The 22078-nt window shown below is 40.0% G+C and overlaps 1 long non-coding RNA gene across 1 annotated transcript in view; it reads right to left on the reverse strand.

Annotated features, from left to right (window-relative positions):
* Positions 1 to 677: 677 nt before the first annotated feature.
* The window catches only part of LOC137201548 (uncharacterized), a 44125-nt gene continuing 22724 nt past the window's right edge, over positions 678 to 22078 (reverse strand). Inside the window, exons 2-3 of the long non-coding RNA XR_010932217.1 lie at positions 6846 to 6993; positions 678 to 3695 (exon numbers count right to left, since the gene is read on the reverse strand). This is a non-coding gene — a long non-coding RNA (uncharacterized lncRNA). The remainder of the gene's footprint in view (positions 3696 to 6845; positions 6994 to 22078) is intronic.

Below are 22078 nucleotides of genomic sequence, written 5' to 3' on the forward strand. Positions count from 1 at the left end.
AAGGAAGCTGAATGGCTCAGAGGATTGGTAATTGGCTATCGATGTGACCCGTTCATGTCTTGCCCAGATTGCAGTTAATGGAGAGCTGTTGTTCCCTGACAGGGTGTTTGATGGTTTCTAGGAAATGAGTGGCTGTTTTCATTCCTGTTCCAAATGGACAGGTGTCTACATCAGAATTGGCAACCTGGTTGACACGCTCAAAGAGTGGCCAAAGAGCGAATTGTTTGTGGAGAATAAACTTCCCTCCCTCCTGCAATGCCTGTGCACACGTGTGCGTAGGGAGGGGGCAGAATGGAGATGCTGGAGGAAGAAAGATTGATTCAAGTCCATGAAAAGTAAGCAGGCTGAAGTCTTTTGGTTCTGAGTGGCGCGGTGTGCAACTGCATCTCTCCTGCAGCTTTTTCTTGCACTTTACCGCATTGTGCTCTAAATGCATAAATAAAAATCCATGAAAGACTCTTAGACTTATCAGTCTCAACAAATAAAATGAACCAAGAGCTTTTTTACACTTTGTTAAATAAGCATTATTTTCATATATCTTTATTTCTCAATAAAATGGACCCTTTTTTTTTTGTTTTTCATCCCCTCCTCTGTAGGTCAGATGAATTGCATGTGTTTAGTTCTGAATGTGAGGTAATAGGAACTGCAAGAATCACACCTGGTAATACCTGGTCCAAAGTAGGAAGTATTGCTCTTCTCCCTAGTGGATAATATTATATTTTATTGTATTATACCTAAGAGAAGACCATCACACCTCTAAAAGTATTTATCTCTCCTTTCACTTTACACACAATCCCTACAACCCCAAGTTATTGTTCATGCAAATGATTTTTACTTCCTGAGTGTTATTACAAAGCAGTACACGAGTCATATTCTTAAGAAAAATATGTCATTTTAATACTCCAAAACTCTGATGTCCTTTTATTGTTTAACATTTACTTTCACAAATATTAAAGTTGTTTTAAGTTTTGGAAAAATATTATTTTGTTTGTTTGTTTTTTGCATTACATGGGCCTCTCACTGTTGTGGCCTCTCCCGTTGCGGAGCACAGGATCCGGACGCGCAGGCTCAGCGGCCATGGCTTACGGGCCTAGTCGCTCCACGGTATGTGGGATCCTCCCAGACCGGGGCACGAACCCGTGTCCCCTGCATCGGCAGGTGGACTCTCAACCACTGTGCCACCAGGGAAGCCCAAAGATTTTTTTTTAAAGAAAAAAAAGATAAAAGACCTCTGACTATGAGACTAAAGCAGACACTGTTGTTGACACTGAAGAGATTTGTATTTAATGTGGTATAACGTTTATTAGTAAGAATGTTTAATTGTTCTAAACTTTAAAATTTAAGTTTCCAGTCGCAAGATTTTTTAATTCTCTTTTGTCCTAACTTTTCCCTTTTCTTCTTAATGAAATATTTCTGTAATTAATTTTTAGTTCATTTTTACTCCACTGCATAGCCAGAAATTGTAGCAATGAAAGTCAAAAGCTTTGGAGTGAAGCTACCTCTTACACTTCTATGTGATGCATTCTATGGCCTTGGGCACATCAGTTAATTTCCTGAGCCTCAGTTTCTTCATCTGTGATATGGGGGTATTAACAGTCCTTAATTTACAAACTTGTTTGAGGATTCAGGAAATAACATGGCTCTCCATGTTTCTGAAAAAGAGTTCATCAGTGTAAATCACCGTTATTGCTATTGATGATGATGATGATGATATAACACCTCTAAGTGTTAGAATCTTCACCTGTGGAACAGAAATAATAGTACCAGTAAGACTGTAGACAAAGTTTGTAGAGCATTTGGCATGGTGGCTGAATCAGAGCAGGCCTTCAGTAAATGGGCAGTGGTTTACTGTTGCTTGAGAGCTTTGGAAATGTGTGAAATATTCACTTTGGGAAAAAAATCCATTGTTCAAGATCCTTTGTCTGGATCTAGAGGCTATGTTGGTAGAGGATGGCATGAACAAAGCCAACGCTGAGAATGATGCCCAGTTAGTTTCCTTTGTCTTGGGACCATAACTCATGCCCATTGCTCTCATGATTTCCTCCCACTGGGTGGGGGTGAGAAACCCCAGCAAGAGTGGGTAGGGGTAGACAGCCCAAGTCCACCTCTTCTGATGAAGAAAATGGATGAAATAAAACTCAGGGAAGGTGCTTCACTATCCAAAATGAGTCTCAAAATCTGAAGGAGATTGTAGAGAGTTGGAATGTATGGTTTCCTTCCTGATATAATTAATTCACTTCTAGAAATAGAATCAAACCTTTCTGGAGTTTGCTTTTAAGGACAGACTAAGGTGCCATTTAAAGATTCATCCTGAAAGAACCCAAAGGAACCCTGAAGCCAGCCTCCAGCAGCTGCAGAAACAGTCAGGCAGTTCTCAGAAAACTGCCTGGGAAGGAGCTGTAAGTCCTGGTTTTCTGGGAACATCACATTGAGACAATAATTCAACTTTATTGGGGCTTTTGGGGGTCCACATATTGAAATAAAATTTCATGTTGAAAATAATATTCCATAACTTGGGCAATTCTCTTACATATTAGAGTTCATGGGTATAATCTCCCTGGAAGATGGGGAGTCGGTAAGAACTGGAAATTTCCAGTCTTAAGTCATTTATGTGTAACACAACTAAATAACATGCTTGTCCTAGATGATTCTGTATATAAAAGTAAACATTCCTTGAATGATTATATAGAAAACTAGTTTGTTCAGATAATTCCTATTCTTTTTTTTTTTTTTTTTTTGCAGTACACGGGCCTCTCACTGCTGTGGCCTCTCCCGTTGCGGAGCACAGGCTCCAGACGCACAGGCTCAGTGGCCACGGCTCACGGGCCTAGCCGCTCTACAGCATGTGGGATCTTCCCGGACCGGGGCACGAACCTGTGTCCCCTGCACTGGCAGGCAGACTCCCAACCACTGTGCCACCAGGGAAGCCCAACCCCTATTCTTGATTCATTGTATGAGGTTTTGTGTGTGTGTGTTTCTACTATATCAACTGCCCAGAGATATGTAAAACCTCTCATGTCCTCAGTTCAGCAAGGAAGCCAAATGGATTTGGGTTCATTCCATTCTCTCTAAACATAACTGCCTCATTGTGCACAGTAAATTAGAAATTTTAATGAATAATGAAAATTAAAATGTAAGCAGAGAGAAGTAACTTCTCTACCCAGAGTCACCACTGAAGACCCACACAACCAAGAGTTTGGCATTTGCCTGTCATCTGCTTTTCTGACCATAGGGAGTAGCTCAAGTGACAGGCACACAGATGGACACATTGTATGATTAATGGCATCAACCAGGCCTGGTGGTGAATATGCAGGAAATGGCAACAGACATGAGCTAGTCCCCTTTTTGGTTTAATGTTCTTTCCAAGGTTTGGAGTTGAGAGCGATTAGGAAAAATTCCAGCCATCTTTGCTAGAAAATCTGAAGACACCCTTCCTTCTTTCTCCAGCATCATTTGCCAAGACCAAACCTTTAGTGGGAAGCTATATCAGCCTTCAGATTGGCCCACCAAAATTATTCTCCCTGCCTCCCTCCCTCCTTCTCTTCCTTTGTTCCTTTGTCTCTTTCTTTGTTCTTTTTTCCCCCTTGCCTTCTGCTCTTCTCTTCTTTCTCCCAAGAAAGAAGTTGTCTCATTGTCTCATCTCAGCAAGCTCAGGGTGCAAACTGGTCCGCCAGAATGGGCTCTCCGAAGGATCTCTGAGGAAGAGATGAATGTGCAGATTTGAGCAGGGTCAGAGCACGCAGCATGAAGACCTATAGCAATTCCCAACTTAACACCCTTTGCCTCTACCCCAGCCACCTTCTGACCAAACAGGTTGTTCCTGAGCATGGCTCCTCTATTCCATCAAGAACACAGGAGACCAAGACTCCATCATTTAAAATGGACCAAACTTGGGAATTCCCTGGTGGCCTAGTGGTTAGGATTCCAGGTTTTCACTGCAGTGGCCCAGGTCCAGTCCCTCGTTGGGGAACTGACATCCCACAAGCCACATAGCACAGCCAAAAAAAATAAATTAAAAACTAAAACAGTGTTTAAGAAAAAAAAAAAAGAATTACTTTACACTAAAAAAAAAAAAAAAAAGGAACAAAACTTGAAGCCATAGCCTCAGGATCATGCCCAAAGTTCAGAATTCTTTCCTTTACTGGTTTTTAAATTTTAATTTATTTTAAATCGACATATAAAAGGTAGGAAAGGATAAAACCTCTTCCTCCAGTCCTATCTCCCAGCCCCTCCCATCCAAACTCACCAACACCCTTTCTTTAAATCAATAGACTTTTTTTGGAGGAATTTTAGATTTATAGGAAATTTGAGTTTCTGTATATCCCCTCACACCCCTCCCCACCTTGCCCACCTAATACCATCTTGCATTGGTGTGATACATTTGTTACAATTGATGATCCAATACTGATACATTATCATTAGCTAAAGTTCATAGTTTACATTAGGGTTCATTTGGTGTTGTATGTTCTGTGGGTTTTCGCAAATATATAATGATATGTATCCACCATTAGGGTATCATATGGAATAGCTTCACTGTCCTAAAAATTCCCTGTGTTCTACCTATTCATCCCTCTCTCCTTATGAAACCTCTGGCAACAGCTGATCTTTTTACCGTCTCTATAGTTTTGCCTTTTCCATAATGTCATATAGTTGGAATTACATGCAGTGTATGTAAGTTTCCTCCACATCTGTTCATGGCTCACTTCTTTTTATTTTCACATAATATTCCAATGTCTGGTGTACCAAGGTTTGTTTATCCATTCACCTACTGAAGGACATCTTGACAAGTACTAAGTTTTGCCAGTTGTGAATAAGGCTGCTATATACACCCATGTACGAAGTTTTGTGTGTACATAAATCTTCATCTCATATGAATACATATCAAGGAATGTGTGATTGCTAGATCATATGGGAAGAGTGTGTTTAGTTTTGTAAGAAATTGCCTAACTGTCTTCTAATCCAATGTGTTTCTTGGAGTTTTAAAGTACATATTAGTTAGCACAATAGGTCCCTAGCAAATATGGAGAACCAGAACAAATCTTGGGGGACACCGAGGCAAGAGCTGGGGCCATTTGGAGGAACAAAGAGTAGCTCTTAAGAACATGAACTTGATCAAGCTACAGAGGTTCATGCCTTGCCTTGGTGACTTACTTGCTCTGTGACCTCAGGCAACTTACTTAACCTTTCCATGCTTCTATTTCCTCAACTGAAATTAACTTGGTAATAGTACCCAGACTCTAGGGTTCTGAGCATTACCTGAGATATCTCATGCATGTCTTAGCACATCACTTAGTAAAAGTGCCCAGTAAAAGTTCATTATTATTATATCTTATTACAAACACCAGCATCTCTTCCACCACCACCTCCCACACACGTATAGCCAGTATATTCTTTAGTGATGAATTTGTGTAACAATTCACTCAGGTACAGAATGATTTTGTACGTTGTGAAATCTGGTGAGAAAAAAATGTGCAGCAGCTAAAGTAAAAGGAAGCCTAAACTAGAAAGGAAATGTCTTTAAGTGCGGAGCTTTTGGTCCACAGAATAAATTATCTCGCTCTACTCTAGCCCGTGACTCTCAACAGTGTCTTTTTGGCTCAGAATCCTCCGGGGTAAGTCCTGGATTGTGAAATGCCCTCTCTCTGGTAGCCTGCCAAAGCCTCCTCCACAGACACCCCGGCTAACCTGGCACTGCTGACAGTGAGAAGCCTCCTCACTCCGAGGGCCTGACTAATGCTCATGTATTTTCCTTTCTCAGACAGTTCCACAGGCAGGCAGGACAAGGGCCATTAAGCAATCCATATGGTAATTTTTTTTTCTATTTCTTTGGGCAATTCTTCTAGGATGACATAATTATATGTGTTAACAATGAAAAATAAGTGCGCTGTACTGTATGTTTGAATTGGGTTTACTCTGGAAATTAACCAACCAACAAACAAAAATTCTCTCCTATGCTTTCCTGACTAATAATCTATGACTCCCACAATGCCTTCACACCAGTGGAAAAGGAAACATTTGAGTGTTTCGACCAGCTGATTTACCTTCATGATATCAGATAACTATAGTTTTCCTGTTTTAACTGCATGAGCAGGGTTTAGGTGTCATGAGGTCAGAGCATATGGAATTTTTTTTAAACTAAGGGTAAACAATGAAACCTGATAACTTATTCAGGGCATATGGCTCAAAAGCAAGCAGTCACTAATGTAAGTCATATCGCATGAATAAAGCACGACATTAAGGGCACATTTAGATCAAAATATTTTGGAGTAACTGTAAAACTGAAATATGACAACAGAGCTCAGAATTCTACTTAGGAATTACAAAGAGGTAGGTTAGAAAAGTTGAACTGTAGGACATGTGGGTCTGCTGGAGTCTTCCAAAGGGATGGTGACAGCCAGGTATTAAGACTGTTTAGCCCATCAGTCCTGTGAGAACAGGAAGACGGCAGAGGATCAGAATGAACAGGGTCTTTCTCGTTCCGCTCTCCCACACGCACACAAGTGTCTTGCAGTTCCTGGCACAGCTTAATAGAGTTGTGAGAAAAAGAAAGGAAGGACAAAGGAAAGAATGAAAGAATCGGCCCCAAGGGGAGGTCTCCCACTCTAAATTTGCTTTAGATGTGGTAGGGCCCAGGGAAATCTATCTAGATTTTCTAAAACCTTCTGGGCTTTAAGGTCCAGCCTGCTGAGTTTGGATAATGATTAACAGCACAGTATCAAGAATCAGACAATAGTAACCAACCTGGACTTCTGGCTCCACCCTTTACTAGTCCTATGAAATTGAGCAGTTCCTCTCTAAGCCTGAGCTCCCTTGGTTGTAAAACAGAAATAATTATAGCAACATACCTCCTCCAGCTGCTGTAAGGATCACAGAAAATCAGTGCTTGACACAGTCTCTGATGCACAGTAAGTGCTCAGTCTAGGTCGTTACTGCACTATTGTTGTCATCATTGCTGTTTTGAGTTGACTACCCCAGTTATGGATATTCTTCTATCTGGAACGGGAAATAGGCAGGAAAGAAATTAGTAGTATCAGGGTTCAGGCATGGACACTGGGGTTGAGTGTTTCAGCATCCTTAGATGCCACCAGCTGTGCTGCTCTGTTATTTAATTCAGTTCAACAAGTGTGTTTTGAGTCCCTTCTTTGTAGAAAACTCAGGAAAAGGTTCTGGGAAGTGTTCCAGGATCCAGGGGACATGGTGATATCCCTGCCTGACAAGCACTTTGCCTGCACAAGGGGATTCCACAAATGTGGCTATTCAGTTAGTGGTGTCACATGAAGTTGGAGATAGACTCTCAAAATATCAGATTGGCCTCTATGAATCTGAATTAGCACACACATTATCCTAACCCCTATTCTCCTTCTCCCCCAAATATAGATGATAGATAGATAGATATAGTATTTTTTTTAACTTTTTTTTTTTTTTTTTGCGGTACGCGGGCCTCTCACTGCTGTGGCCTCTCCCATTGCAGAGCACAGGCTCCAGACGCGCAGGCTCAGCGACCATGGCTCACGGGCCCAGCCGCTCCGCGGCACGTGGGATCCTCCCGGACCCGGGCACGAACCCGTGTCCCCTGCATCGGCAGGCGGACTCTCAACCACTGCGCCACCAGGGAAGCCCAGATATAGTATTTTAATAAAACAATTTCAGTTTAGAATCTCTTTTAAGTTAAAAATTTAATTATTAATACAAACTGTATTAAAATATGTCTAAGCAAAAGAGTTTTGATCTATATATCCCTTGAGGAAAACATGGTTTCAAATGTTTAAGCAACATATCAACCTAAAGAATGAAGGCACTGGTCCCGTGCTGTTTGTCTCTGCACCCAAAGCATTTCCCTGCCTCTGTGAGAACGTGGGTGAGTCACGGCTCTGTAATGATTTGGCATATAACTTCTGCTTCAACTTTAATTTTTTCTGGTATAAAAGAATATTAAGGCCAGAAACTGAATGATGGTCTAGGACCCTACACTGACTCCTCAACCAAGCTTCAGAATACTTTCTTACATTTGCAAAAGAGCACCTATATCTTAGATACCTCTCCTGACCACTTGCCTTCGTTAGGCCAAACAAAAATAAAATTAGGGGATCAAATAAGATATATAAGCAGATAGACTACTAAACTGAGATGTTAAACTCATTCATCAAGAATATTTGGAAGAAGGATGCGGGCTCAAATTGCCTTCTTGGTGTCCAGTAAATCATGACTCCATGAGGCAGAAATATGCTGGGCTCCAAGGAGCCCTATTCTAGCAAATTTTGTTCTCAACTTGAAGCTGAATGTCCCTTGCTCTCCTGTCAGTCATGGAGACGTGGATAGATGAATGGAGGGGCCCTGGGGCTTTTGCCTTCAGGTGCAGTCAGAGCCCTGCAATTATTTTTCTGTACCAGTGGGAAGATGGGCAGGGGGATCTTGACTCTGACCTTTAATTTTTACTCATTGTCAACAGAGTGATCCTCCCCCTGCATGGGAAAGCTAAAACGTTGTTTAATTTTTATGACTTTCATGGTTTTGACTAAAAAAAAAAAAGTTTTGAGAGGTAGTATTAAAAGTACTACATATCTGGGACTTCCCTGGCAGTCCAGTGGTTAAGACTTCGCCTTCCATTGCAGGGTGGGTAGGTTCAATCTCTGATCAGGGAGCTAAGATCCTACATGCCTTGTGGCCAAAGAAAACCCCAAAACATAAAACAGAGGCAATATTTTAACAAATTCAAGAAAGACTTTAATAATGATCCACATCAAAAAAAATCCTTAAAAAATATAGTACTCCATATCTGGAAAGGAGTTGTCTATGGTATCTCTAAGTTGTATGTGCCTGATGCTGAAAGGAGTACCCTTAAAGAAAAGAATCTCTCCACACCAGGTGAGCCTCTGCCAGTTTACAGATACAGTAACTGCCATTATACCCAGCTAGTCCCCCAGGGCTGCCCATATCCCATATTCTGGTCCTCATATAGGGAGGAGGTTCCAGGGATGCAGATGTTTGGTGTATTCTTGAATTTCTAATGGTCCTCTTTCTTGAAATCCTAAAGCGACTTCAAACTATTTTACTGTAATGATTTCAAGTCTATCTAATCTTTACTAGATTTAAGGAAAAGAACACCAAACACTGTCCTTAGTTGTGTTTTCAAAGCAATAACTGGCACTCCAAGCCCTGATGTCCTCACTAGTGAACTCTTCCTTAGAACACTGCCCTTCAACCCTCCAGCCCTCCTCGACTTCCTTCAGTTTGTCTGCCACAAACCCTGTTTGCTTTATGGATGACTTTTTCTCTTCCTAACTCCTTCTTCTCCCGGCTGACTTCCACCCATCCCTCATGCATCAGCTTGAACATGGCTTCCCAAAGGAAATCTTCACAGCCCCCTCAACTAAGACGTGGGCTCTTTACCCACGCTCCACTGGTTCCTATACAATGGCTTCTAAGGCACTTCATGCAATTGCTTTTTGACTGCATGTTTCTTGCTCTGAGTTCAGAGACTATTTCTGTCTTTACACATGGTAGGTGCTCGATAATCTTTGACGGAAGCACAATCTTTACACATGGTAGTTGCTCAATAATCTTTGATGGAAGTAAAAGAGAGAGAAGATATGAAGAAAGAGAGAGAGGAAGGAAGGAAAAGAGGGAGGGAGGGAGGGAAGAACATGAGAGAAAGGGCAAAAAAAACATCACTGCAGAGGCATTCCTAATTTGTCATAGCCCCCACCATGTGGCCTCTCCCCTCCTCTTTTTCTTTCCCTCCTCTATCATCTCTTCTTCATGGAAACACCATAATTAAACAAAATTAAAACCATCCTTGCCTCAGTGTGTACCGCAATATGTCTTTTTTTTTTTTTTTGGTCCTTCTGGGTCCTGCCTCCACAATTTAAATACATAATTTCAAAGCCAATTTACTAAACAAGCGCAAAGCATCATATCTCTCTCACATACATCTCAATAAATAAATCACAAAATATGTTTTGTTAAAATATAATTTTTTCACTTAAGGTTTGAAAATCTTACACAAGTTTTCTTCTCACCAAATAAGTCCAAATTGACAGTGACATTACATAACTAAGAAAGACACTAGAAATAATATTATTTGGGGGTGCAGATGGAGATGAGGTGTATCTTGGCAAAAATCTAGAGAAAAATGTTTGTTTTTCTCTAACATTAACAGTTAACATTAACAGTTAAATGTTAATAAACATTAACATTAACAGTTTGTTTTTCATTAACAGTTAACATTATAGGGGTTAGGATAATGTTTGTATAGTTGGACATTTTATATATAATTTGATTTCATTAGTAACTAATGCTTGAGATCTCCATTTATTTAATAAAATAGATGTCTATTCTATTAAATAAAAAGAAGGCTTCACCCCACACCCAGGGGATGTCGAAATTAGAACAATTAATGCCAAAGCCCCTTTAGGTCATTTTCTAAAGGATAAAAAATCCCCAACTGTATAATGCTGTAAAAGGGAACATTGCACTGTATGTGAATATGAACTAGAAAAAAATTTTCAAAGCAACTTTCCATTGTCTTCCATGAATTTTCCTTTTTTTGTTCAGAGAAATCAAGAAGATAAAAAAATAAGAGCGAGCATAGTACCATAGCATTATAGAGGAGAATAATCCATGTTCATCTGCATTACTGTCTCCATTTTTCACTTTCTCACCTTAAAGAATGTAGTTCAGGGATGGCAGAGCTCCAGAGCAGGGCAAGAAACCGAGTAGTGTAGATTCACTCATGACGAGAGATTTCAAAAGTTAAAATTACTAAGTCAGGGCTGGAAAATAAGAGATTTACTTAGGCATTAAAGATAGGTACTAGGCAGTGAAGCTGATAGATCCTTATTACATTGTCCCATAAGAGATTGAGCCACTCGGAGAAGTTAATGTTAAAGAAATTTAAAGCAAGTTATAGGAAATACTTCTTCACCTGGTAGAATTCATTCTGAGGAATTTGCTGCTACAGGCAGTCATAAAATCAATCACTGAGTTGCATTTTTCAAAAGGGCAGAACAATGTATGACCCACTCTTCTGACTAGTTGGAGAAGATAAAAGCAATCAATTCACCTGCTTCTAGAAGATCATAGTTGATTACAAGTGGGGTCAGCAAAAATATGTCCCCCACCCTTGATCAGGATAATTAAAAAGTGTTTGCCCGTGCTCATATGTCCTGGAAGGAAAGTGGAAATAGGATGTAAAGTTCAAATGACCTGATCTAATATGACAAACATTTGTTGACAGAGACAAAAAAATTAAACAATACAAAAAAAAAAAAAAAACTATTCCAGGAACTAATTATAGATGTTCCTAAAATATTTTTCATAAAAACATTTTTTCTGATAATATAAATATTACATGATGTTTTTGAATCTGATTTTTCTCTTTTTTTTTTTTTTTTTTTTTTTGTAGTACGCAGTCCTCTCACTGTTGTGGTCTCTCCTGCTGCGGAGCACAGGCTCCGGACACGCAGGCTCAGCGGTCATGGCTCACGGGCCCAGCTGCTCCGCGGCATGTGGGATCTTCCCGGACCGGGGCACGAACCCGTGTCCCCTGCATCGGCAGGCGGACTCTCAACCACTGCGCCACCAGGGAAGCCCTTGAATCTGATTTTGACCAGTATTCTCAGAGTAAATCTGCCAAACTTGAAAACAGTTAACAAGCATGACTTTTTCCCAATGGAAAGTAGAGTTTAGTCAGAAGTTATGCATGCACTGGAAATGTTAGCAAGGCAATGTTAATTCAGAGGTTGTCAGGTAGAAGGTCAGTAACAAACTCCCTGGATAAAGGCATCACAGTTTAAAATAAGCTTCTTTTTATTTAATCTGCCCCACCTCTTTAACTTTTTTTCTTGAAAATGTAGTGTATTCTCTAGAATTTCACTTTATGCTACTACACGTGCTTCAAAAGCCATATTGCACCTTCGATATCCTAATGTATGAGCTTCTGAAAGAGACACTCAAAAAAAGCATTTCAGGGATGGTTGGAACCTGCATTTTCATTTGGGGACAAAAGAATGTCACACCACCTACAAAAAGGAGAAATTTTGTTTTAAAAAATTACAAAGTAAAATAAAATCCTGAATAAGTCATAATAAAACCTAGTCCTTGAAGTTCAACGAAGTGTAGCAGCACTGAAAAGGCAAAGAAAAGTCATCATTGTCACCTCCTGGAAACCAGGAAGTGTTACTGACTTTAACAGACAGTGATCTCTCTAGTTTCATTACTCATGTTAAAGAAAAAGCAAAAGTAAAAAAAGGTGTCTGGAAGTTCTTTCATGGTAAACCTCCATAACTTGCAATAGTAGTTATAAGTTGAGCTTAAGGACATCTTTATTTTCATAAGCACATTTTATTAAAACATTGTCTTGCCCCCAAATTTTTAAAACGAAAGAGTAAATGTCTTATATTAATACATTAATTTCAGGAGAATTTTCTATAGTTGCTATGGCACTGTTGGAAGCTCTACAGGCATTCCTGAATCAGCTCATGGGACACCTCACTGCTACAAGCACTCCTTGTGGAAGGGATATTACCTGGAGCCAAGCTCCCTGGGTTTCAGTCCAGGAAAGGCATCAGCTGAGTTCATTGGGCAGGTCATTTCACTCTCCTTGCCTCAATATCCTCACCTATAAAATGGGTAGAACAATAGTGCCTATACCACAGGATTGTTTAAATCAATATAAAGTAACTAAAACTGTGCCTGGTATATAGTAGTGCTCAGGCATTGTTATTTTCCTTCAATACCCAGAAAGTCTGGGTTTTAAAGGAAATCATCTTTCACCTAGGACAGAATGGGACAGCGGAGGTCATTTCCTCTTTCGTGGAGTTGGGTGTAGGAATGGGAGAAGTTTCCATTGTTACTCTCTCTCCCCATTCTCGTCCCTGCCCTTTCTTCTGCCTTCTCTCCTGCCAGGTTTCTCCTTAAATTCTGTGCTCCACAATCCAGCTAAGTTTGCTCACTCCTCACAGACCTTGCATCTGCTCTTCCCTTGGCCTGGAATAGTTGCCTCCTCTCTCCCCACACCAAACCCTGCATGGCTAATTCACAATAATCCATCAGCCCTCTCGCTGGATGTCATCATTTCTGAGAAACCCCCCCTACCAAATCTGTGCTAGGTGCTCCCCGTACACGTGCTCACAGCCTCCATCCTTCAGTCACCACCTTTCATTTCCGGCTCTCTGTCTCTACCGTTAGACCGGAAGCTCCTCTTGGCAGGGATTTGGATCTGCCCATGGGCCACTGCTCCCTATTGCTGAGCATCAATTCTGACACACTGAAATGAAAGAAACCCTCAAGACCAACAGGAAAGCCTGCCCTTTCTCAGGAACATGCTTTCTATTTCCATTTGCCTTTACTCTACAAAATCACCTGCTGATGAGGGTCTATTCAAAAGAAATGGACGTTTTGGCTATTACATGCGAAGTCAGTGTTATAGAAGAACCATGTTGGGGCTGTGTGGAAATAATCGGTTTACTTTTTATAAAACAAACACTAAGAAAATCTATCATGCAGGCTGAATTGGCAAAAGTTCAAAACAAAGTAAAATGGAAGAAATACTTTCTTTGAGACTTATTTAGTCTAAAAAAAAACCAGACTCCAATAGGTGGTGGCGATATTTATATACAAGTCTAAACTTAATTGTTTAATCATATTGCAGAGTTTACACTTATCTCCTAGAATATGCAAAGTAGCATTAACCTTATAACCTTTTGAGTACAAATAATATATACTTGGCTTTATGGTGGATGATCAGAAAGGGAAAAAAATAGATCATTGGGATTGACATATATACACTAATATGTGTAAAATAGATAACTAATAAGAACTTACTGCATTCAAAAAAATAAAATCAAATTAAAAAAATAGATCAAGCAATTAGACGCAAGCATAGTGAGGTAAAAGACTGATTCAGGCAATTCACTCATACCTGAAAAATGCAGTTAATAGAGGCAGAAGCATGGAACAATCCAGATGAATGATTCAGTTCTTTATTTCTCATTGTGAATGCAGGTTAAATATGCATTTAGAGATATATGATAACAACAATATCTAGACTATTGAAGCACAGTCTGCATTCAGAGTTTTTACTAAGCATTGTCCGTGAATTATTTCATTTAATCATCACAAGATTCCTATGAGGTATGGAATGATTAAAACAATACAGTTGAGGGCTTCCCTGGTGGCGCAGTGGTTGAGAGTCTGCCTGCCGATGCAGGGGACACGGGTTCGTGCCCCGGTCCGGGAGGATCCCACATGCCGCGGAGTGGCTGGGCCCATGAGCCATGGCCACTGAGCCTGCGTGTCCGGAGCCTGTGCTCTGCAACGGGAGAGGCCGCAGCAGTGAGAGGCCCGCAGACCGCAAAAAAAAAAAAAAAAAAAAAATACAGTTGAGTAATTTGAGGTTAAATGATTAAGAAATTTGCCCAAGGTCATACAACTAACAATCAGCAGTCAGTATTCAAACGCTTGTTCATTCATTCCTGAGTTTTTCCTCTTACATTCTAGCCTACACTACAGCCCTCACCCAAACTCAGATAACAAGATGTAGTTGGAAAAACCTGAGGCCTGGACTCCAAAAACTCACATTAGTTATCAGTTTGAGTAGATCACTCCATCTCTGCTTCATCATTTTTGATAGGAGAGTAATAATATTCTTATCTGCCCTACCTGACTTCCAAAGTTCCCATGACGATCAGGTGAGATGGTTTACATGCAGGAACTTAGGAAGCAGGAATGTGCTATACAAATATCAGTTGGCAGGGTTTATTTACAAGCATAATCTGCTGATGGATCTGCATGAATTTAATTGGTATTTAGGGAATATTTTATATATGATGGTTGATATGGTAAGTGGATATGATGAATGGATGAAAATGATGGACCAGATATGATAAATGGATGAAAATGATGGACTTCACCCACACAGATAAATGGATGTGATTTGAAGAAGGAAGTGGCTGTCCCATAACTGCACTCCAAACTTGAGGAAACAGTAATTGGCATGTATAGAAAATTAGAATATCAAAAACAAGGTTCCTCTTCTGAATGCAGTTGTGCTTTGGACCAGCACTGCTTACAAATTAAGCAAAGATATAGCCATTTGAATAACAGGGATTTACTGGGGATTGAAAAGTGATCTTATCTAAAGAATAGACCATCATCTCCATGTTTATTTACTTGGAGAAAACTGATCATTTACGAGGTTTTAAAATCTTGTTTTATAGCCTATACACCTTCCCCCCAGTACATTTTTCTATAAGAAATGAAAATGTAAAAGATGTTATCTTCCGGGCTTCTCTGGTGGCGCAGTGGTTGAGAGTCTGCCTGCCGATGCAGGGGACGCGGGTTCGTGCCCCGCTCCGGGAGGATCCCACGTGCCGCGTGAGTGGCTGGGCCCATGAGCCATGGCTGCTGAGCCCGCGCGTCCGGAGCCTGTGCTCCGCAACGGGAGAGGCCACAACAGTGAGAGGCCCAAGTACCGCAAAAAAAAAAAAAAAAAAAAAAAAAAAGATGTTATCTTCCTCTATTACGTGTGCAAAGCTCTGGGAAAATGTAGTGTTAAAGAGAGGAAGGTAACTTGAGATCCAATTTCATCTATCAGATTTTTCCACCTGTCCTTAACATCCTAACTCTCTTTGTTTTCAACATACATAACACCCTTGCCTATAATAATCTATTTTCTCTCCTGCATTTGTTGAGTACTCAAGTATATAGTTGAGTACTATAATAGATATCTGTAATTCTTCTCTGCCCAGCATCCATTCCCTCTTTATGTAATAAAAGTTTGATTTTCTGTTGAGATACCACCCCCTTTCTGTATTCTCAGTCCTTAAGGTTTAAATAGAGCTGACTCCACCCATTGGGCCCAGCAGTTGGCAGGTAACTGAGGCCTGACCAATCAAAATGATGGTGATGTTTCCAAGCCTGGGCATGTGACCCAATCAAGACCTATGGATGTTAACCCTGAAATGTTTGATGCAACTACTGAGAAAAAAACCTAAACTATGAAGCTATAATCTTTGAGGTACTAGTAGCCATCTTTGCTGCCACTTGAAGAGAATCCACTTGAGAATGAAGCCAACACAAAGAAAAGCAGAGTCAAAAGATAAAAAAATAATTTCCTAGGGGCTTATTTACACATTTAGCTCTTCCCTGTTCTTTTCCACTGCCTGAAATAATACATTCTTTTTTGATCAACCAGCTTCTACTCAGGTTCTAATGGTTGCAACTGAAAGCAACCTTACTAACCCAAGGAGATGTATCAGTTGTGCAAAGTTTCTGTGTATTACATATATTGTCTATCAGTACTCTGATGGCTTCTCAGGAATAGAAAGTAGATATAGAAAGAGAATTTGTAGAGCTGGATTTACTCCTTTTGTTTCATTTTCCTCCTCTGTTCTTGATTATTCCAGAATATTGAGTAATAGTAAGAGCAAACATGCATATAGCACATGCAATATAAGAGGCACTGGTTTTGGTTGTTTTTTTTTTTTGTGCGGTACACAGGCCTCTCACTGTTGTGGCCTCTCCTGTTGCGGAGCATAGGCTCCGGACGCGCAGGCTCAGTGGCCGTGGCTCACGGGCCCAGCCGCTCCGCAGCATGTGGGATCCTCCCGGACTGGGGCACGAACCCGCGTCCCCTGCGTTGGCAGGCGGACTCTCAACCACTGCGCCATCAGGGAAGCCCAAGAGGCACTCTTTTAAACACATGTCTTAGTTATAATTATTATTCCCAGCTAAGGAAACCAAAAGGACCAAAAAATTTTTTTGTATTTCAAAAGAGCACTGGAGATATAAGTTGAGGCTCAATGTAACATCTTCCAGATGTCAACATGTGTTGTAGTTTTTTCAACATAAGAATCTAGCAAAAGCATCCTAGGTTAAGAGTCAAATTAGGCTCCTCATTCTGCCACTGAAAAGCTGTTGAAGCTTGGAGAAAGTAACCTAATTATTTCTTTCACACCAGGAAATCCACAATGCCAGGAAAAAATGAAAGCAAACTAGCTTGTGCTCTAGTACTGGTTTTGAAAATTAAAGCTTTGAATTTTAGTCCCAAGGTCACCATTAACGGGCTATGTGAGCTTGGGCATATCATGTCATTGCCCTGGGTATATGTAAAATTAAGTCAGTGACACCCAACCTCTTTATTTCTGGTACATTATGTGTAAAGCACATGAGAAAAGATGCTTGAAAATGATTTGAGAAGTTTGTGTCTAAGTATCAACACATGCAGGATATCGTTACTACTTCTAGTGTAAAAAACTCGCATTTGCTTGAGTAAGAGAGGGAAGACTCCCTTCATCATGGTACCAGAAGATATGACCTGGAAATCCTCTAAGCCACAACCCGAAAATAAACTTTGCCTAGGATAGAAAAAGATAATTTAAAATCACAGCAAGGTCATTATTCTTCATTCACACTTGACGATTTATTCTACATAGTCTGTAGCTCTGCAATATTCCTGTACCATTAATTTTCATAGCGGAAAGAGTTAACTACTGTCAAAATAACAGCAGAAATAATACTTGATATCAAAAGAGCTGAGTTCTAGTATTGACTCTGCCACTAGCTTATTTTGTGACCTAGGACAAAGCCCCTTCTAGTCCTTGGTTTTCTTGAAGGGATTGAATTATGTAATGTGGTAGACATCACTGGCACTCACCAATATCTGGCTTTCCTCTCCCTTCCAAACACATAGAAGACTATATTTCCCACATTACTTGTAGTTATGCTTTGCCAGGTGACTAGCTCTGGTCAATAGGATATGAGAAGAAAGATTACATGTTACTTCTGGTCATGAGAACTTCCAGTACTCTCTTCCCCTGCTATGGCCACAGAGGATGCCATTAATTCAAGATTATAGATGGCAGAGCCTCCATCATCTTGGGCCTCTGAGTAGGTACATGGCATAGAATCCCCTTGCCAACATGCAACTGAAATAAGCCTTTGTTCAGTTAAACCACTAATACTTTAGTGCTAATTTGTTACAGCTGCAGAACCTAGCTTATCCTGACTAATAAAATAATTTCCAAATTTTCTCTCAACTCTCACTGCTACAATTGCCAAGCATATATGTTTGTTTTCTATGCCAAAATAATGGATTTAGAGCAAAAAGAAGCTATGAACCCCCCAGAACTTCTAGGATATTTTTCTTTTTAAGTTGCAAGGAGAGATAGAGATAAGGAGATGCTCAATGGAGTTTCTCTACCCCCAGGAAGGGGCATGCTACAGAATTGTCTTGACTATATCTTCCAATTCCTCCCACCAGGACTTTAAAAAAAAAAAATTAAAAGATGTGTTTTATCTTACTAAATATCAAAAAAGAATGGAAGTCAAACATGAAAGACACATGTTAATGTAAAAGTGAACAGAATAGAAATGTAGGTTTAATATAATTAATGTTACATTTAATTGTTGGTCATATTTATTTGCAGATGTGTCCCAAAGTGCTTGAATAATGAGATATTTTAATAAATCTAATAAATAACTTCATATTCCTGGCTCTGCTCATTATATTTTTACTCTCGTAATAAAGGAATATGTTCAAACTGGTTGATGAATGGTAAATTTTATGTATTCATGTTTTGTTTTGTTTTGTTTTGTTTTGTTGGCCAGAAGGTCAGAAGACTCATTCAAGGAAAATACTAAAAAGTTGAGAATAGGAATAATGGTGTGTTTATAGCCAAGGAGTAAGCCCAATGAGAAAGATCATTTTGTTCACTGTCCTAAGAGTCTTAAGTATGTTTAATTGACCCTCACATAGCCCTGGATTTCTATCTAAAATATAACTGGGATCTACCTAGAAACTCACTTGCTTGACAAATTCCAAAGTACCTCTGCAGCAGAAGCACACAGCATGAGTAAGGAGAAGAGAGGAAAGGAAGGAACCAGAGTGACTCCAGTCTCACTCCTAGTTTTCTTCTCTCCTACCTCACTGTGAGTGGGAGGTGGATAGAAGGGAAAGAGAGAGGGGAAAAATGAGGGAGATTATGGGGATGGGTGAGAGTAGAAGAAGAAACTGGCCAAGTGAGAAGGATGAACAAGATAAAAAGAAAAGAGAAGAGAATATGAAGGGATATACAATTTCAAGTATGGCCAAGTCAAGGTGAAGCAGCCAAGTGATGAGTGAGAGAACCACTTCTTGACTTGTCTGTCACTAAACAGCCTTGAAATATTCTGGCTGAACTACCTCTGCAATGGCCCAGGTAGCTCAAACCTCAGAATTGCAGCTTAGAGGTATGCAGGCAGAACCAACCATCAAGGCTACCTTAATGGTGCAAGAGGAGCCTCTAAATGCATTTGGTCTCTTTGAAAGACCAGTCAAAAGTTAGAACAACACCTACAGAAAGCCACATGGAATAGAAAGAACAGTAGCATGAGTGTTCAGCATCTTCTCCAGAGTCCAGCCTTAAAGACTGTAAATGTGTCCATGCTACCTTTATTTCTTCTTACTAGGCTCCTGCTAGGGTAGCAGAGAAGTCCAACCATGTTCTAATTATTCTCCTTGACTCCAGATTTTCAGACAATCTCAACATATTGCACATGGGTACTGACAGGCACATGGGTACTGACAGGAAAACATGACAGTTGTGAGCAGGAAAGTGGTCTAATCATGTAGAAAACATGACAACTCATCTTAAGAAAAGGAACAAACAATTTTTGAAGTGCATTACTTCAAAAATTTAGCCAGGGAATAGCCTAAACCTTTTACACGCCTTATCTGTTTAAAAATCCTGTATCATACTATTTGCTTGCTTAATGTATAGATGAAGAAAAAGAGGCTTCAAAGGATTAAATGAGTTCCTTAAGTTCTCACAGTTTGTAAGTGAAAGAGGGGAGATTCTGAGCCAGATTATCTGACCCAAAAGCCAGCTCCAGCCACATGTCACACCACAAAGAGAATGAGAGAGACACATTCCCCCATACTGTTCACATTCACTGTTGAATGTTTTGCACTATTTATATCCCTCAGTTCAGTGATTGGTCTCATTCTCACCTATGAATACCTTGAGTATGTCAGTGTAGAGATAATTTCTGTCCTTCCGGTAATCCTTCACTTTTCTTGGTCAGTTGTGTCTACCTAACCCCAACTATGGTTTTTAACTTCTTTAAACAGAGAGAGCTTCCATAACTACTTCTTTATGAAAGCTTGGCAGATGCTCAAATGGGCTCACAAGTATTTCACAGTGGAAGAGTGGTTCATTGACAAAAATAACAGCAATAAATATTTGTGGCATGACAGAACTTTTAATAATTAAAGAGATCCTCTCCCAGAAACACTCTTCTGTGAAGCTAGTTTTTAAAAGGTTATAAAAAAATATGGAATGATATGGAAGGACATAAATTAAACTTTTCATTTATTCATTTTAATTCATTCACTCAACAAATATTTATTAGGCTTCTAGCCAATGCCAGACACTGTGCAAGTTACTTCTTAGTGATGTACAAGTTATCTATTGTTGTATAAAATTAACCCTAAACTTGGCAAGTTAAAACAACAAACACTTGTGATCTCACAGTTTCTGAGGCTCAGGAATCTGAGAACAGCTTAGTAAATGCTTTTGCTTCTGGATCTCTCGTGAGGTTGCAGTCAAGTTATTGGCTGGAGCTGAGGTCATCTTAATACTGACTGGGCTGCAAAATCTGGTTCCAAGTTCACTTTCTTATTGGCAGACCTCCATTCCTCACTGGTTCTTGGCAGAGACTTCAGTTCCTTGCCATGTGGACTTTTCTGTAAGGCTTCCCAGAGCCAGAGGTCCAAGAGAGAGAAAAAGAGAGCATGCACCTAAATCAGAAGCCACAATTGCTTTTTATTACCTAGTCTCCAACATAGTTCTATGTCATTTCTGGGAATTAGACTCCACCTCTTAAAGAGAGGAGCATCAGAGAATCCATGTATACAATCTGAAAACCATGAAGGAGAGTTGATTAAAAAGGAAACTGTTAAAAAAAATTTTCATGCACTTTAATTGTTTGGCTTATTACAATTAACATGTGCCATTTTGTAACTTAATTTTCTGTTAATAAACTAGATATAGCCATGTAGTTTTGACCTCCCCATAGGAGACCCAGAAAGCATCCACCCCTCATCACCATATTTTGTATCTTTAGATGAGGAATGTCATTTTCCATTCATGTGTCAGGTATTATGTAGACCCAGAGTTCTAGTTAGGCACCTCAGTAGCTCAAAGAGAATGAGGAAAACTTAAGATGACATGGAAAAGACTATGAAGAACATTATCAGGGAACCCAGAAGCTGCCACCTAAATGCATTTCCCAATGATTTTCCACGTTGCAATTCATTTAACTTTTAATGGTCTGACTGTATTTTGACCCATTGCACTCTTTTGAAGATTCAAATTTTCACTATTGTCTTTCACATCAAATAATGAATTCTGAAGCAGAATTTCCATCTGTCAGTTTAGAGAATGCAGCATCTCATCTCCACGTTGAAATCAAGTTCCCCTCACCTTTCAACAGCCAAAGCGCCACTTCATCATCAGCAATGTGGAAAGTCGCAAATCAATTAAGCTTACCTTGCATTTATGAGTACCCATGAGTTGCACTTACAGTGGTTGTACAAAAAAAGATGGTAGCACAGGGTTCTCAACTAAAGCATGTAAGTCGGGTAATGGCACATTTGGGGTCAGTGACACCTTCCCTGTTTGTCCTGTCTGTGACTCAAACGGAGTTCTTCATTTTTCTCCTCGGGCCCACTGCCACATCAGCATTGCAATATTCCTTGTCACTTTATTTAAATCTAAGAAGCAAACCACGTGCAGGTTTCTGAAGAGCCTCGTGTGGCTAAGAAAGCCTCAGGTCGGAAGGTACCCCCTGTAATCCCCTCACAGAGGTAGAGAGGAAACAACTCCAGAGAGAGTTCCAAACACAATAAATACCCCTTCAAGTTAAATTTTGCATTTTGTTTTCTGCTTTAAAATCTCTATTGGCTGCACATCTGAGAAGGCTTAAGAACATAATTTATTCCATATAAAGTTCCCAGTAATTTATGCTCACTAAATTGGCAACACAGGAAGAACTTTTTCATTGGCTACCGTGGAAGATTATTACAGGCCATCTCGAG

This window comes from Pseudorca crassidens, chromosome 1 (genome assembly GCF_039906515.1).
Source record: "Pseudorca crassidens isolate mPseCra1 chromosome 1, mPseCra1.hap1, whole genome shotgun sequence".
NCBI lineage: Eukaryota > Metazoa > Chordata > Mammalia > Artiodactyla > Delphinidae > Pseudorca > Pseudorca crassidens.